The sequence below is a fragment of the Dendrobates tinctorius genome, unplaced genomic scaffold (assembly GCF_039654945.1).
Source record: "Dendrobates tinctorius isolate UK_male_01 unplaced genomic scaffold, ASM3965494v1 ptg000011l, whole genome shotgun sequence".
Lineage (NCBI taxonomy): Eukaryota > Metazoa > Chordata > Amphibia > Anura > Dendrobatidae > Dendrobates > Dendrobates tinctorius.
Genome location: NW_027361679.1, coordinates 48,865,891 through 48,882,851, shown reverse-complemented (window position 1 = coordinate 48,882,851; position 16,961 = coordinate 48,865,891). Strand labels below are relative to the sequence as shown.

General features: G+C 43.4%; 1 protein-coding gene across 1 annotated transcript in view; it reads left to right on the top strand.

Moving 5' to 3' along the window:
- The first annotated feature begins 1,435 nt into the window (after positions 1-1,435).
- CCNI (cyclin I) overlaps positions 1,436-16,961 on the top strand; it is a 51,159-nt gene continuing 35,633 nt past the window's right edge. Inside the window, exon 1 of the mRNA XM_073542044.1 lies at positions 1,436-1,751. The gene's annotated coding sequence lies outside the window, so the exon portion shown is untranslated. The remainder of the gene's footprint in view (positions 1,752-16,961) is intronic.

Genomic DNA, 16,961 nt, shown 5'->3' with positions numbered 1-16,961 from the left:
TTGAACCCAGGACTCCAGAGCTACAAAACAACAGTGCTAGCCACTGAGCCACCGTGCAGGCCTTAGAATAAAAAGAAATGCACCAAAATCCACACAGTTCAACAACGCCTTGAAGAGCACAGTGATCATGAGTTTTCAAGAAATCACATGCACTTTGCTTGAACAATTGAACGCAAATTTTCTGTGCAAAAAACATTGAGAACATGGCCTCAACATCAACCATTTTTCCCGCTTCTAAGGTTACGTTCCCATGATGAGCTTTCTGTGCGATTTTGAAGTCGTGTATTTTTGCTGCTTTCAAAATGCAGTTCCAGTAGACGGATGTGACATATGGAACTTTTGGGCTCACGGAGTTTCCTTTTACTCAGCGTAACCTGTTCTGCCATGCGTGTTCCAGCTCCGCAGCATGTCAATCTTGCTTGCGCATATGCTGAATTCTCTGTGAGGTTTTTCCTCACAGACGTGCATTAGGTGCGGAAAACTTGCAGGTAAAAAAACCAAGGAGTCTTAAGGGTGTGTGCACACGTAAGCTTTTTTTTTTGTGTTCTTACCGGCAAAAACGCTTACAAGAAGCATCCCATTCATTTTAATGAATTCTGCACTTTTTGTGCATATTGATGTTTTTTTCTGCGAAAAAAACGCATCGCGATAAAAAACACAGCATGCTCATTATAATGTTTTGCTGAAAAATCCGCATTTCAAACTATTTTCTATGAGACTGGGGACGCTCCGGAAAAAAACGCCTAAAAAAAATGCACAAAAAAACGCACAAACGCGCGTTTTCTGGGAAGGAGTAAGTCTTCAGTCAGGAATTTTCTGCATATGTGGGTACATAGCCTCACTGAGGCGGAAACGCATGTAATCCGCACCCAAGTATAGCAATAAAGTTGTCAAAGGCAAATACCAGGAAGTAACAAAACACAGCATATAAAGCACGACACACCAACGAGAGACAGAAAATGAGATATAAACACGGTAAAAAATGTCTCTGGTACCAAAGAAATAAGCCAGCGGCAAATTCTGTCAGGACCAACCCCTCTCTGCACATGCGCAGTAGGCTGACACTGTCACCAGCATGCCGACGCCACTTTTATAGCAGCACGGTGGGCGTGGCCTATGAAGAGGGCGGGGTTAGTGCCTCAGCTTACTCAAACTCCCAAACCTCCATTGCTTAACAGTCTTCTATGTTATTTCTGCTGTGAGCAAGAAGCCCCTTGAGGCCGGAGACCACCTCACACGTGTCATGTCGGCTCCTTAGTGTTTGCCACATTGTACACAGCACATATTGTAGCGGGCCCTGTCACTATACCAGCCGCTGTATACCTCCGCATTCCTGGCCGGAGCTATCTCCGCCCATATGCATGTTTATGCGAACAAGCCCCTCCCCCTTCTCAGCGTTCTCACAGCAGATATATATCCTTCCTCCTAAGTCCGGTCCTTCTTTCCCTCCCCACCCCCTTAGGAAGTAAAGTAGTCCACCCTTCCTCCTTCTCTCTTTTTTTCCCCTCATTCTTCTGATTTGACCCCCCTCCACTTCCTCTCCCCCCTTAAGAAGGAAGACACGATAACGTCATCCGGAGAGGCAGTAATCATGAGCTCCCCCTGCTTCCAGAAGCCAGGAGGACACCCCCTCATATAAATACATGGAGGGCATTATTTTATAAAGAAAAATATAGTTTTTTTATTTCATTTTTTTAATGGACCGGATGATCTCCAAATGCAACAGTGAAACCTACAGCTTTGCAGGGGAGGTGAGCTCTGACAACCGCAATGGAGGTGTAGTCTGTCATTTCCATTGTCATATATGGGATGTAACTGTATACTGTGTTCTCTTGGCACATGATTGGCACTGTACAGATTAGCACAATGTATAGATTTGCACGATTGGCACTGTACAGATTGGCACAATGTATAGATTGGCTCATGATTTGCACTGTACAGATTGGCACAATGTATAGATTGGCACTGCACAGATTGGCACAATCTATACATTGTGCCAATCTGTACAGTGCCAATCTGTACAGTGCAAATCATGAGCCAATCTATACATTGTGCCAATCTGTACAGTGCCAATCTGTACAGTGCAAATCATGAGCCAATCTATACATTGTGCCAATCTGTACAGTGCCAATCTGTACAGTGCAAATCATGAGCCAATCTATACATTGTGCCAATCTGTACAGTGCCAATCTGTACAGTGCAAATCATGAGCCAATCTATACATTGTGCCAATCTGTACAGTGCCAATCTGTACAGTGCAAATCATGAGCCAATCTATACATTGTGCCAATCTGCACAGTGCCAATCATGTGCAAATCTATACATTGTGCCAATCTGTACAGTGCCAATCTATACATTGTGCCAATCTGTACAGTGCCAATCATGTGCAAATCTATACATTGTGCCAATCTGTGCAGTGCCAATCATGTGCAAATCTATACATTGTGCCAATCTGTGCAGTGCCAATGTATAGATTTGCACATGATTGGCACTGTACAGATTGGCACAATGTATAGATTGGCACAATGTACAGATTGGCACAATGTATAGATTGGCTCATGATTCACACTGTACAGATTGGCACTATGTATAGATTGGCACTGTACAGATTGTGCCAATCATGAGCCAATGTACAGATTGGCACAATGTATAGATTGGCACTGTACAGATTGGCTCATGATTGGCACTGTACAGATTGGCACACTATATATTGGCACTGTACAGATTGGCACAATGTATAGATTGGCACTGTACAGATTGGCACAATGTATAGATTGGCACTGTACAGATTGGCACAATGTATAGATTGGCTCATGATTCGCACTGTACAGATTGGCACAATGTTTAGATTGGCACTGTACAGATTGGCTCATGATTGGCACTGTACAGATTGACACAATGTATAGATTGGCACAATGTATAGATTGGTTCATGATTTGCACTGTACAGATTGCCACATGATTGGCACACTGTATAGATTGGCACAATGTATAGATTGGCACTGTACAGATTGGCACAATGTATAGATTGGCACTGTACAGATTGGCACAATGTATAGATTGGCTCATGATTCGCACTGTACAGATTGGCACATGATTAGCACTGTACAGATTGGCACAATGTATAGATTGGCAGTGTACAGATTGGCACACTATAGATTAGCTCATGACTGGCACTGTACAGATTGGCACAATGTGCCAATCTTTACAGTGCCAATCTATACAGTGTGCCAATCTGTACAGTGCCAATCTATACAATGTATAGATTGGCACATGATTGGCACTGTACAGATTGGCTCATGATTGGCACTGTACAGATTGGCTCATGATTGGCACTGTACAGACTGGCACAATGTATAGATTGGCACATGATTGGCACTGTACAGATTGGCACAATGTATAGATTGGCACATGATTGGCACTGTACAGATTGGCACTGTATAGATTGGTGCATGATTGGCACTGTATATATTGGTACTGTATGGATTGGTGCATGATTGGCACTATATAGATTGGCACATGATTGGCACTGTATAGATTGCATGATTGGCACAGTATAGTTTTGTACGATTGGCACTATAGATTTTTTCATGACTGGCACTGTACAGATTGGCACACTATAGATTGGAACTGTATAGATTTCCTCATGACTGGCACTGTGTATGTAGGCACATGACTGGCACTGTATAGGTTTGCACATGATTGGCACTGTATAGGTTGGCACATGATTGGCACTGCATCGATTGGTATTGTATACATTGGTACATGATAGGCACATGATTGGCACTGTATAGATTTCCTCATGATTGGCACTATATTGGTTGGCACATGATTGGCTCTGTATAGATTGGTACATGATTGGCACTGCATAGATTGGTACATGATTGGTACTGTTTAGATTTTCTCATGATTGGTACTGTATAGATTGGCACATGACTGACACTGAATAGATTGACACATGATTTGCACTGTACGTTGGTACATGATTGGCACTGTATAGATTGGTGCTGTATAGATTGGCGCTGCGTAGATTTTCTCATGATTGGTACTGTATAGATTGGTGCTGTATAGATTGGCGCTGCGTAGATTTTCTCATGATTGGTACTGTATAGATTGGTACATGATTGGTACTGTATAGATTGGCACATGATTGGCACTGTATAGATTTTCTCATGATTGGTGCTGTATAGATTGGTAATGTATAGCTTGGCACATGTTTGGCATTTCATTTACTGTATTAATTATTTCATGCATTATTCATATGTATATGAATGGATTGCAAGCTCCTGAGGTTATTTGCGTCCTGATCCCTGGAGTGTCGGTGACATCAATCTAATATCAGGCAGTGCAGTGAAGGGTCATTGACATCAATCTAATATCAGGCAGTGCAGTGAAGGGTCAGTGACATCAATCTAATATCAGGCAGTGCAGTGAAGGGTCAGTGACCTCAATCTAATAGGCAGTGCAGTGAAGGGTCAGTAACATCAATCTAATATCAGGCAGTGCAGTGAAGGATCAGTGACATCAATCTAATATCAGGCAGTGCAGTGAAGGATCAGTGACATCAATCTAATATCAGGCAGTGCAGTGAAGGATCAGTGAAATCAATCTAATATCAGGCAGTGCAATGAAGGATCAGTGACCTCAATGTCAGGCGCAGGTCAGTGACCTCATAATGTCAGGCAGTGAAGGGTCAGTGACCCCATCTCAATGTTCTGCAAGTACTTTGTGTTTATCAGTAGAATGAAACTTTTGAGACATTGTTGCATCTATTTTTTGACGCATTACACATAGAGATTTTATTTCTTGTAGACGTTCATATTTAATTTTAAAGTATCCATAATACCAAATACTTAAAGCGAACCTGTCAGCAGTTTTGGACGATATAAGATGCGACCGCTGCTTTTCAGGGAATATCTACAGCATTCTATAATGGGGCGGTCCGGTCCGATGGCTGTCGCAGGTCCGGGTCCTGCGCCTTCCATCTTCTTGCGATACCTCCCTCCTGCTTGCTTCATGGCTCCCCGGCATCACGCTCCTGCGCAGGCGTACTTCTCTTTTACACCGTTGTAAAATAATGTTTTAGTGGCAAATTAATAAAAACATTTTTTTGTTCTTTTCCAGACACTTTCTGTTATATCCTGTGTAATTGTATCCTACATTTTTATCTATATGCCCTTTTAGCATACCTTTTATCAGGGCTGTGGAGTCGGAGTCATGAAGTCAGAGTCGGTGTTCATTTTGGTGGAGTCAGAGTTGAAGTTGGTATAAAATGGACCGACTCTGACTCCTAAAATATATAATACATTGGGTACAGTAGTACAATGCAGGATGTGCTGTAACTATTTTCATAAAAATTTGGGAAAGTTCTGAAATGTCCTATAAATGTCTGTTCTGTTCCTTATCTAAGGATGTGGGCTTTCACTGGAGATGAATCTGTGCTGCACTTTATGCACATGCTCAGTAGTGAGGCTGTGCTGGGGAGTCGGGTGTCTGGGAAATTGAGGAGTCGGAGTTTTGGCTTACTGACTCCACAGCCCTGCCTTTTATGCAATAGTTGTGCACCCTTGGAGATTTGTGTGCTCAGATAACTTTGACCAAGATTTCAAACCTTAATTACAATCACATACTCTGCTCACTAAATTTCAGCCAGGGTAAATAAGAGATCCATATTCATTAAAACTATAGTTTTTTTTTTTTAATAATAAATAAAACAAGTATATTAAAATATAATATACGTATATATGTAATACCATATTTTTAGAACTATAAGACACATTGGACCATAAGACGCACCTAGGTTTTAGAGGAGGAAATTAGGGAAAAAAAATTTAAGTAAAAAATGTGGTTAATTCTATACTTAATATCCCCTATCCTGATACACATGGCCCCCTCATCCCTACTCTGTTACTTTATGAGGTTATAGCTCTGGAACGCTTCAACGGATCCCACTGATTCTGAGATTTGTTTTCTCGAGACATGCGATTTCTCATTTTTTAAACAAAATTTACAAAACCTTTTTTTAGGGACCACCTCACATTTGAAGTGAGTTTGGGGGGGTCAGTATAACAGAAAATACCCAAAAGTGACACCATTCTAAAAATTGTACCCCTTAAGGTGCTCAAAACCACATTCAAGAATTTATTAACTCTTCAGGTGCTTCATGAGAACTATAGCAATGTGGATGGAAAAAAATGAACATTTTACTTTTTGTCACAAAAAAATTCTTTAGACTCAAACTTTATTTTCACAAGGGTAACAGGAGAAAATGGACCACGAAATTTGTTGTGCAATTTCTTCTGAGCACACCGATACCCCGTATGTGGAGGAAAGCCACTTTTTCGGGGCATGGCAGGTCTCAAAAGGGAGGGAGCACCGTTTGACTTTTTGAACGCAAAATTGGCTGGAATCAATGGCGGGCACGATGTAACGTTAACTCCAACCCTAACACAGCCGTAACCCTAACACATCCCTAATCCCAACCATAAATTTAACACACCCCTAACCGTAATCCCAACCCTAACCATAATCCTAACCCTTGCCCCAACACCAAAACCCGAACTCTAGCTCTATCCTTAGCTCTAACCCCAACCCTAACCTTATGGTTGGCGAGTAACAGCCGGGAGATCTTGGCAGGCGCACGGTGCATGCACCCGCCATTTTTTTCAGGGAAGATGACGTGGAGGGCCGTGGGACGGAGCTGGACGGTCTGGGGATCTCGGAGGTACCGGAGGGGGGGGACTCGGGTGACCCCATTTCTTTCTCCTCTGGTACGCTAGATCATATCGGAGGGGGAAATAAATGGGAAATCAGACTTTTTTTTTTTGCGGTAACTGTTATTCGGTGAGTAATGGCGATCACAACACTAGGGACGGTAAAAAAACTACCCAAATCATGTTCTCTGGGGTCTCGGCTACCCCCGGTAGCCGAGACCCCGGAGATTTTCTGACGCTGGGGGGCGCTGAGGAATAAGTACCCTTAACTGCCGCCATTAAAAGGCATGTCGGCAGACATAAGGGGTTAATGAAAGGGGCTGAGCAAAAATATCCTATGAAATATTTAGGAATTGAAACAAATTTTCTTTTCAGGGGCTCTAAAGTAGTTGGTCAAAATAACTTTACCATAAATAAAATTTTAATTTTTAATACTTTATAGAGAATTGTCTGAAAGCCACTGATGTCACCAAACGCTGGGTTTTCTCCTTTGTGGTGCTCTGCCAGGCCTTTAGGCTATGTGCACACGTAGTTTTTTGGGTGTGCGGATTTTGGAGAGAAAACCGCAGGTAAATCCGCAGGACAAAAGTCCTGCGGTTTATCTGCGGTTTTGCCCTGCGGTTTTACACCTCATAATGGATGAGTTGTAAAACTGTAGCGTTTCTGCACCAAACAATTGACATGCTGCGGATTGTAAACCGCAGCAAAACCGCGCGGAAAAATCTGCAGCATGTGCACAGCGTTTTTTAATTTCCATAGGAAATAAAGGTACTGTACAATGCAGCAGAATCCGCACCGTGTGCACATACCCTTACTGCAATTGACTTCAAGTGTTGCTTGTTTGTGCGTCATTCTGCCTTTTTTGTTGTAAACATGTGGAATGCATGCTTGATGGAGGTGAGATCTGGTGATTGACTCAACCATTGAAGAATATTCCACTTCCGTGCCTTAAACACCTGGGTTGCTTTTAGAGTATTTTTTGGGACATTATCTATCCCAATCTATCTATTGTCCAATCAACCTTGCTGCATTTTCAATATGAGCAGAAAGTATAGCACTGTGTGTTTCACAATTCATCCAGCTGCTTCTGTCTTCAGTCACATCATCTGTAAAAAGAGACTGAGGTGTGCTTTCGATCATAAGCTGTTCCAAGCCTTCTCCAAACTTTTTTCTTCCCATCATTCTGGTACAGGTTGATCTTTGTTTCATCTGTGCAAGGAACACTTTTACAGAACCGGACTGGCTTCTTTAAATGATTTTTGGCAAAATTTAATCTGGCCTTTCTATTTTTAAGGCCAGGTTCAGATTGTGTTAGGGCAATCCGTTCAACGTATGCGTTAAACGGACTGCGCTAGCGCAACTGCCTTTTTTGGATCGCGTTATGCGACTGAGCTAGCGCAGATGCTTCATCTGTGCTAGCAGTGACAGACCCTCGGACACTGCAGACCGCGTCCGCTATGTAACAGATGCGTTAAACGCAGCACCCGAACGCAATATGAACCCAGCCTTAATGGTTTGCACCTTGTGGTTGACCCTGTGTATTTGCTGTCATGAAGTATTCTCTTTATTGTAGACTTAGATACTGAAACACCTAATTCCTGAAGAGTGTTTTTCACTTGGGTGGATATTGTGAAGGGGTTTTTCTTCATCATGGAAAGGATTTTGAGGTCATTCACTACTGTTGTCTTTCATGGATATATAGACCTTCTTTGAGTGTGTTTTCTTTTTTTGCAGAATGTACCGTATTTTTTCGACTATAAGACGCACCGGACCATAAGATGCACCCCGATTTTCAGAAGGAAAATATGGAAAAAAATAATAATGTGTCAAATGGGGGTCCGTCTTACAGTCCGAATTCAGCTTACCTGGGAAGGGATCCGGCACAGGTGGAGGAGTGGTCACGGGTCATTCAGTGGTCCAGGCTTGTGCGGTGGCGGCTCTGTGCGGGGGCAGGTTGGTTGTGCTGGGGCAGGTTGGTTGTGCTGGGGCAAGTGGGCTGGGGTAGCTGGGCTGGGTTGGGGCAGCTGTGCTGTGCTGGGGCAGCTGTGCTGAGGCAGCTGGGCTGTGCTGGGGCAGCTGGGCTCTGTGGGGTGAGGGTGGCGGCTTTCTGTGCTCCGGTGCAGGGGCGGCGGCTCCGCCGGCATTTCCTCCAAGCCTGGAGGCCCCCGCACATCCCTTGCTGGCCGCCGCCATGTTGCGGTGGCCTCCGGGAACATGGACGCCGGGAAGATGGCCGCCGGTCCGGGGATGGCGCATGCGCAGGTTCAGATCTCGTCCCGAGATCTCGGGGGACGAGATCTCGTTGCCAAATTTGAATCTCGTCCCCCAAGAACTCGGGACGAGATCTGAACCTGCACATGCGCCGTCCCCGGACCAGCGGCCATCTTCACGGCGTCCATGTTCCCGGAGGCCACCGCTACATGGTGGCGGCCAGCAAGGGATGTGCGGGGGCCTCTGGGCTTGGAGGAAATGCCGGCAGAGCCGCCGCCCCTGCACCGGAGCACAGAGAGCCGCTACCCCTGCACCGGAGCACAGCCCGCTGCCACCACCGCACTACAGAGCCCCCGCGGAACCCGCACCAGCCTCGGAGGTTAGTACATTGCGACCATAAGACGCACCCCCCACTTTCCCCAAAAATTTTTGGGGAAAAAAGTGCGTCTTATGGTCTGAAATACGGTACCAATCTATTAATTTGGCCACCTAACATTTCTGCTATCTCTCTGATGGATTTTTTTTCTTTTTTTCATCCTAATCATGGTCTATTTATGTTCCATTGAGAGCTTCTTTGCCCGCATGTTGTGAGATCACAGCAACAGCTTCCAAATGCAAATGCCACACCTGGAATCAACTCCAGACCTTTTACCTTCTTAATTGATGATGGATTAATAAGGGAAAAGCCCATGCAGCCCATTAAAGAGCTTTTGGAGATAATTGTCAAATTCTTTTTGGCCCTTTTTAAAAAGAGGCAGCTACATATTATGTAGCTGTAATTCCTAATCCCTTACTTCAATTTAGGTTGTGAATATCCTCAAATTGAAGCTGAGTGTCTGCACTTTAAGTCCATATTAATTACACAAGTGGTCAAAATTGTTGGTACCCCTCGTTTAATGACTGAAATGATCACAGAAATAACTTGAATGTGACAAAAGTAATAATAAATCAAAAATCTATGAAAATGAACAAATGAAAGTCAGACAATGCTTCTCAACCATGCTTCCACAGAATTTAAAAAAAAAATAAAATTCATGAAATAGGCCTGGACAGAAATGATGGTACCCTTAACTTAATATTTTGTTGCACAACCTTTTGAGGCAATCGCTGCAATCAAACGATTCCTGTAACTGTCAATGAGACTTCTGAACCTCTCGACAGGTATTTTGGCCCACTTGTCAAGAGCAAACTGCTCCACTTGTCTCATGTTTGAAGGTTGCGTTTTCCAGACGGCATGTTTCAACTTGAATATATTTTGGTAAATGGCTAAAATGTCAAAACTGTTCAAATATTTCTGGACCTAACTGTAGCTGAATGGATTTTGTTAATAGAATCTGTCAGCAGGATTTCTCCCCCAAACTATTTATTTGTGCATGTAGCTCTTTAAAAGACAAATACAAAAATACCTTTACGTGGCCAGTCCGTTCCTCCGTTACTGAGAAATTGGCGTTTGAGTTGATATGCAAATGAGATTGTAGATCTGAAGCCTCTGTCACTCCAGCTCTATTTCCCTCCCAGTGTCTCCTCCTCCTGCTTGACTGATGTCTCCTTTGTCTGAAGTCACACAACATCAGTCAAGCAGGAGGAGGCAAGGGTGGGCTGAGAATAGAGCTGGAGTGACAGAGACTTCAGATGCACTATAGACCTTCAGCCTCTTTTTCATATCACTTCAAACGCTGATTTCTCAGTAACAGAAGAGCGGACTGGCCATGTAAAGGTATTGTTGGACGTAATATTTGAAAGAGCAGCGTGCAAATATAAATAGTTAGCGGGTGAAATCTTGCCGACAGATTCCCTTTAGGCCTCATTGAGATGTTAGTTTTTCACATACGTGTTCTATCCATGATTTTCATTGATTGAACACGTATCCATAATAGTCTATGGGGATGTTCACGCATCTGTGTATTTTTGTGGACCTTGTTTCTGTGCAAAAATCACAGAGATTTTTTTGTTTTTACTGGCATCATGGATGAAAAGTTGGAATAAAAGTCTATGGGTCTGTGAAAATCACAAACCACGGCTGTGAAGTCGAGAAACCAAACCTCCGATTCTGACTCCGATTTCTCAATTTCACTGACCTCCGACTCCACGACTCTGCCTCCCCAGCACTGCCTCACTGCTGAGCATGTGCATAAAGTGCAGCATAGATTCATCTCCGCTAAAAGCCCAGATCCTTCAATAAGGAAAAGAACAGACATTTATAGGACATTTCAGAACTTTCCCAAATTCTTATGGAAACATTTACAGCACATCCTGCATTGTACTACTGTACCCAATCTATTATATATTTTTGGAGTCAGTCGGTCCATTTTATACTGACTCCACCAAAATGGACTCCGACTCCACAGCCTTGCCGCATACGGATTACATCAGTGTGCTGTCCGTGATTAACCCCTTTCTGCCAGATGACAAACTATCCCTTCCATGTGCCCTGGGACTTAATTCCTATGGATGGGATAGTACGTCATCATCGATCAGCAGCGCTCATGGAGTGGAGCGCGGCTGGGTGTCAGCTGATTATCACAGCTGACACCCGGCACTAAGGCTATGTGCCCACGTTGCGTGTTAAAACGCAGACTGAAAACCGGACTCCTTCCCAGAAATCGCGCGTTTTTTTCCACGCGATTTCACCGCGATTTTACCGCGATTCTGTTCGCGATTTTGCCGCGTTTTTCTCAAGCACTTTCCAAGCGAGTTAAAGCATCGCTTGGAAAGTGATTGACAGGTTGGTCACACTCGTTTGACAAGTGTGAGCAGCTTTTTACTATTGAGGCCGCCTATGCGGCCTCAATAGTAAAAGATAAAATGTTAAAAATGATAACAAAATAAAAAATTGGGGTATATTTACCTTCCGACGTCCCGCGCTGCCATCCCGGGCCTCAGCGTTCCCAGCAATGCCTTGCGAGACCTGTGATGACGTTGGTCTCGCTTTACTATAGCGATCTCGCGAGACCGCTAGAGTCACGCGAGACTATGTCATCACAGGACCTTGCCGCAAGGCATTACTGGGAACGCTTAGGTCGCGAATGCAGCGCGGGACGTCGGAAGGTAAATATACCCCGATTTTTTTATTCTTTTTTTTACAGGGGTATGGTACCCAGGGCCTGGAGGACAGTCTCCTCTCCTCCACACCGTGGGTACCAACCGCACATGAGACGCTTAACTTCCCGCATGGTGGGTATAGCCACATGCGGGAAGTCAGCGATTCTCATGCATTCCTATGGGTGCGGAATCGCGGCAATTCTTTGCGATTCCGTACAAAAGAATGATCATGCTGCGATTTTTTTCGCGATGCGATTCCGCCTCGGAAAAAAGCGCAGCATTAGCACAGCATGTGCGGAATGCCATAGGAATGCATGGGGTGCGTTCTGTACACGATTTTTAAACGTTTTCACAGCGTTTTCGCGTCGAAAATCGCGGCAAAAACGCTTGAAAATCGCATCATGGGCACACAGCCTAAGTGCCAGGAGCGGTCATGGACTGCTCCCGGCACTTTAACCCCCGAAACACTGCGATCAAACATGATCGCAGCGTTCCAGGAGCAGGCAGAAGGGCTGTCAGCGACATATGGGTCTCCAGGCCTGAGAGACTTCCTGTCATGCGCAGTGCATGTCAGGAATTCTGACAGGTCAGTGTAAAATGCATGCATTATTGTATAAAAGCGCGAAAACATAAAAAAATGGTATAAATGAGATATCGCTGTAATCGTACTGACCCGAAGAATAAAACTGCTTTATCAATTTTGCCACACGTAGAATGGTATAAACGCCCCCACCCCAAAGAAATTCATGAATTGCTGGTTTTTGTTTATTCTGCCTCCCAAAAATCGGAATAAAAAGCGATAAAAAAATGTCATGTGCCCGAAAATGGTACCAATAAAAAATTTAAACTCGTCCAGCAAGAACAAGACCTCACATGACTCTGTGGGCCAAAATATGGAAAAATTATAGCTCTCAATAAGTGGTGATGCAAAATATTATTTTTTGCAATAAAGTGTCTTAGCGTGTGACAGCTGCCATACATAAAAACCCACTATAAATAGTAAATCAAACCTTAGTTAGGGAAACATAATAAAATAAAAAAAGTATTTATTTCCATTTTCCTGTTAGGGTTGGGGCTAGGATTAGGGTTGGGGCTAATGTTAGGGTTGGGATTAGTGTTAGAGTTGGGACTAGGGTTAGGGATGGGATTAGGGTTAAGGGTGTGTTGGGGTTAGGGCTGGAGTTAGAGTTGGGGGATTTCCACTGTTTAGGCACATCAGGGGCTCTCCAAACGCGACATGGCATCTGATCTCAATTCCAGCCAATTCTGCGTTGAAAAAGTCAAATGGTGCTCCTTCCCTTCCGAGCTCTGCCATGCGCCAAACAGTGGTTTACCCCCACATATGGGGTATCAGCATACTCAGGACAAATTGTACACCAACTTTTGGGATCCAATTTCTCCTGATACCCTTGGGAAAATAAAAAATTGGGGGTGAAAACATCATTTTTGTGAAAAAAATAAGAATTTTTTATTTTTACAACTCTATATTATAAACTTCTGTGAAACACTTGGGGGTTCAAAGTGCTCACCACACATTTAGATAAGTTCCTTAGGGGGTCTACTATCCAAAATCGTTTCAATTGTGGGGTGTTTCCACTGTTTAGGCTCATCAGGGGCTCTCCAAACGTGACATGTCGTCAGATCTCAATTCCAGCCAATTTTGCATTGAAAAGTCAATTGGCGCTCCTTCACTTCCGAGCTCTGCCATGCGCCCAAACAGTGGTTTACCTGCATATATGGGGTATCAGCGTACTCAGGACAAATTGTACAGCAACTTTTGGGGTCCAATATCTCCTGTTACCTTTGATAAAATAAAAAAAAATTGGACCTGAATTTAATTTTTTGTGACAAAAAGTTAAATGTTCATTTTTTTAAAATTATTCCAAAAATTCCTGTGAAGCACCTGAAGGGTTAATAAACTTCTTGATTGTGGTGTTGAGCACCTTGAGGGGTGCAGTTTTTAGAATGGTGTCACTTTTGGGTATTTTCTATCATATAGACCCCTCAAAGTGACTTCAAATGTGATGTGGGGGTCTTAAAAAAAAAAAAAAAAAAAAAAAAATGGTGTTGGAAAAATGAGAAATCGCTGGTCAACTTTTAACCCTTATAACTTCCTAACAAAAAAAAATTTGGTTCCAAATTGTGCTGATGTAAAGTAGACATGTGGGAAATGTTATTTATTAACTATTTTATGTGACATATTTCTCTGTTTTAAGGGCATGAAAATTCAAAGTTGGAAAATTGTGAAATTTTCAAAATTTTCGCCAAATTCTTTTTCACAAATATGTGCAAGTCATATGAAAGAAATTTACCACTTTCCTGAATTGTCAGAATCAACGGGATCCATGGAAGCGTTCCAGAATTATTACCTCATAAAGGGACAGTGGTCAGAATTGTAAAAATTGGCCCGGTCATGAACGTGCAACCCACCCTTGGGGGTAAAGGGGTTAACATTGCGATATATATAAGAAGATTTATAATTTATTACTTTATTCATTCATAAAAATCACTGATGAATCACTGATAGAGAAAACTAACACCCTGACCAAATGCTGTTGACACTTGGATGCAAAACATTGATGATGCTTGTGCCATTTCATTTGTGTACAAGAACAAAAACAGCCTACTGAATGAGGCCTTAGAGAGCACCGATGGGAGTTGCCTCTGCACCAGAGACACAAACTCCTCCAAGTGGGTGAACGTTGCACTACACCAGTTTTTGCGAACATTTTGAGAACCTTACTTTCTTCTTGTAGCCATGAGCAGGAATTTGTAGCAAAAGTTTGCAAAAGTGGAAGTACACAAGCCACAATATGATTCATGTCTGTTTTGTTAGGTTTGTGCTTCCTTATAAGTAGAAGATACTAAAGTGTAGCGCATATATGCTTTCATTAAACATTATATTCTAAGAAAGCCTGAAGATTCCCAGCAGCAGTCTTGGTAAGGGGCCATGGATATTGACCCTACCCAGCCTAAAAATAGCAGCCCGCAGACACCCCAGAAAAGGCGCATCCATTTCTGGCTCTTCCCACTTGCCATAGAGTGTTGGCAAGTGGGGAAATAGTATTGAGATTGATGTCAGCTGTTTTATGTCAGCTGACACCAAGCCCAGGGGTTAGTAATGAGGAGGCGTCTGTCAGACTCCCCCATTATTAAACCCTCTAATGGATGTGCCTTTTTTGGGGTAACTGGAGGCTGCTATTTGTTAGGCTGGGAATGGCCATTATCGATAACTTATTGCGGTGCATATGACATTTTGATTGCTTTTTATAACTTTTTTGGAACATACTTGTTGCGACATTCTGGCCGATCAGGTGGGATCTCAGAAATTGGAATATCACCAGTGATGCATTAGAAAGGGGATAAATACTTCTGGCCAGACCACACCTGGAAAGGTAATAAATAGAGATGAGCGACTTTGCCTTTTTTAGGGTCGAGTCGGGTTTCACGAAACCCGACTTTATCAGAAGTCGAGTCGAACGAAATCGGCCGACTATCGGGGAAAAATCGAAGGTCCGACAGAAACAAGAAACCCAATTTAAGTCAATGGGGAAGCAAAGTCGGCAGGGAGTGGAGGACTTACAGTAAACACACCTACATGCCGGACCGCTTTTTTTAAAGTGTGCAAAATCTCTCTCTCCCTCTCTCCCCGGACGCTGCACATGTCATCTCGTCGCCCACAGTGTACGTCTTTGCTCAGTGGCTGAAAAAAGTCACGTGCAAGCATTCTGGGAAATCCAACTTTGGTGCTCGTTTTGCCGACTGCACGGCCAATTTCACGCTGTGGTCGGGTTTTGGTCGGCGAAGCCCGACTTTGCCATAAGTCGGCGACTTATGAATCTGGCCGACCTGTTTCGCTCAACTCTAGTAATAAATACTTCTGGGCATACTAACCCTTTAGGAGCTATACTGGTGTTTAAGAATACAGTTATCTTGAACATCTGAACTGGTGGTAAAATTCCTCATAATCATGAATCCTAAGCAGAATATGCATCTAAATCACCTAACCCACCACTCCCGAGACAAGCTATCTGGAATTTATGCCTAGTCAAGGCTCGTTAAAGGGTCAGAACTTGACTTATAGTGTGACAGTTTCTCGTAAGCGGTACTTGAGAGACTGTTTATTTTGCTGTGTGAAAGGGCTAATTCTAAGGGGTAATGTTTCTCTTCTGGGAACAGTGACATGCCTAACCTGGCATGTCAGAGTGAGGAGACTTATACGCCATGCATGCTGCTCTGGAAAATTAAATATGCAAACTTCCTCTTCAGATTGGAGGAGGACTAGAACTCTAGGGCCACCTATTGGAAGCAGCAATCCTAAAAATCAATATTGACCCTTTTAATGATATTGTGAGGGGCAATAGCCAGAAAGACTGTCATCAAATTGAGAATCTGGTTTGTCTTTTATCCCAAGTAGTGATGAGCGAACGTGCTCAGATAAGATGTTATCCAAGCATGCTCGTGTGGTAACCGAGGGTCTTCGGCGTGCTCGAATAATATGTTTGCGTCTCCGCACCTGCATGTCTCGCGGCTATTCCACAGCCACAACACATGCAGGGACTGCCCGGTTGATATTGGAGGTAGCAATCCTAAAAGTCAATAATTGTCTCAAGTTTTCTAGCCTTGTCTTCTCTGTAGAGGCAATTTGCATAGAGGACTAATTTCTATATGTTTCTCCCATGCAGCATTGCCTGTAAAGGCCCCCATAAATATTAGACTTTCGGACAAACGTTGGCATCATCTCTCTGATAGCATGGCAGTGCTGGGCAGAGTGGGCCCTCCTGTGTATGGGAGAGTCCGGTGAGATTGGGCCGAATCAATGCTCGGAGAACATATCAAATGTGTATTGGGGCTTCACACTCCATCCTGAGCTGGCCTCCCTAAGGTCAACAAGTCCTTTCCCCACTTTTATCTAAATCCTCAAAGTGTGAACATGACCGATGATGCATTTTAATATGTTTACCAAGTTAAGGCTGGGGCTACATGGTAATATTGG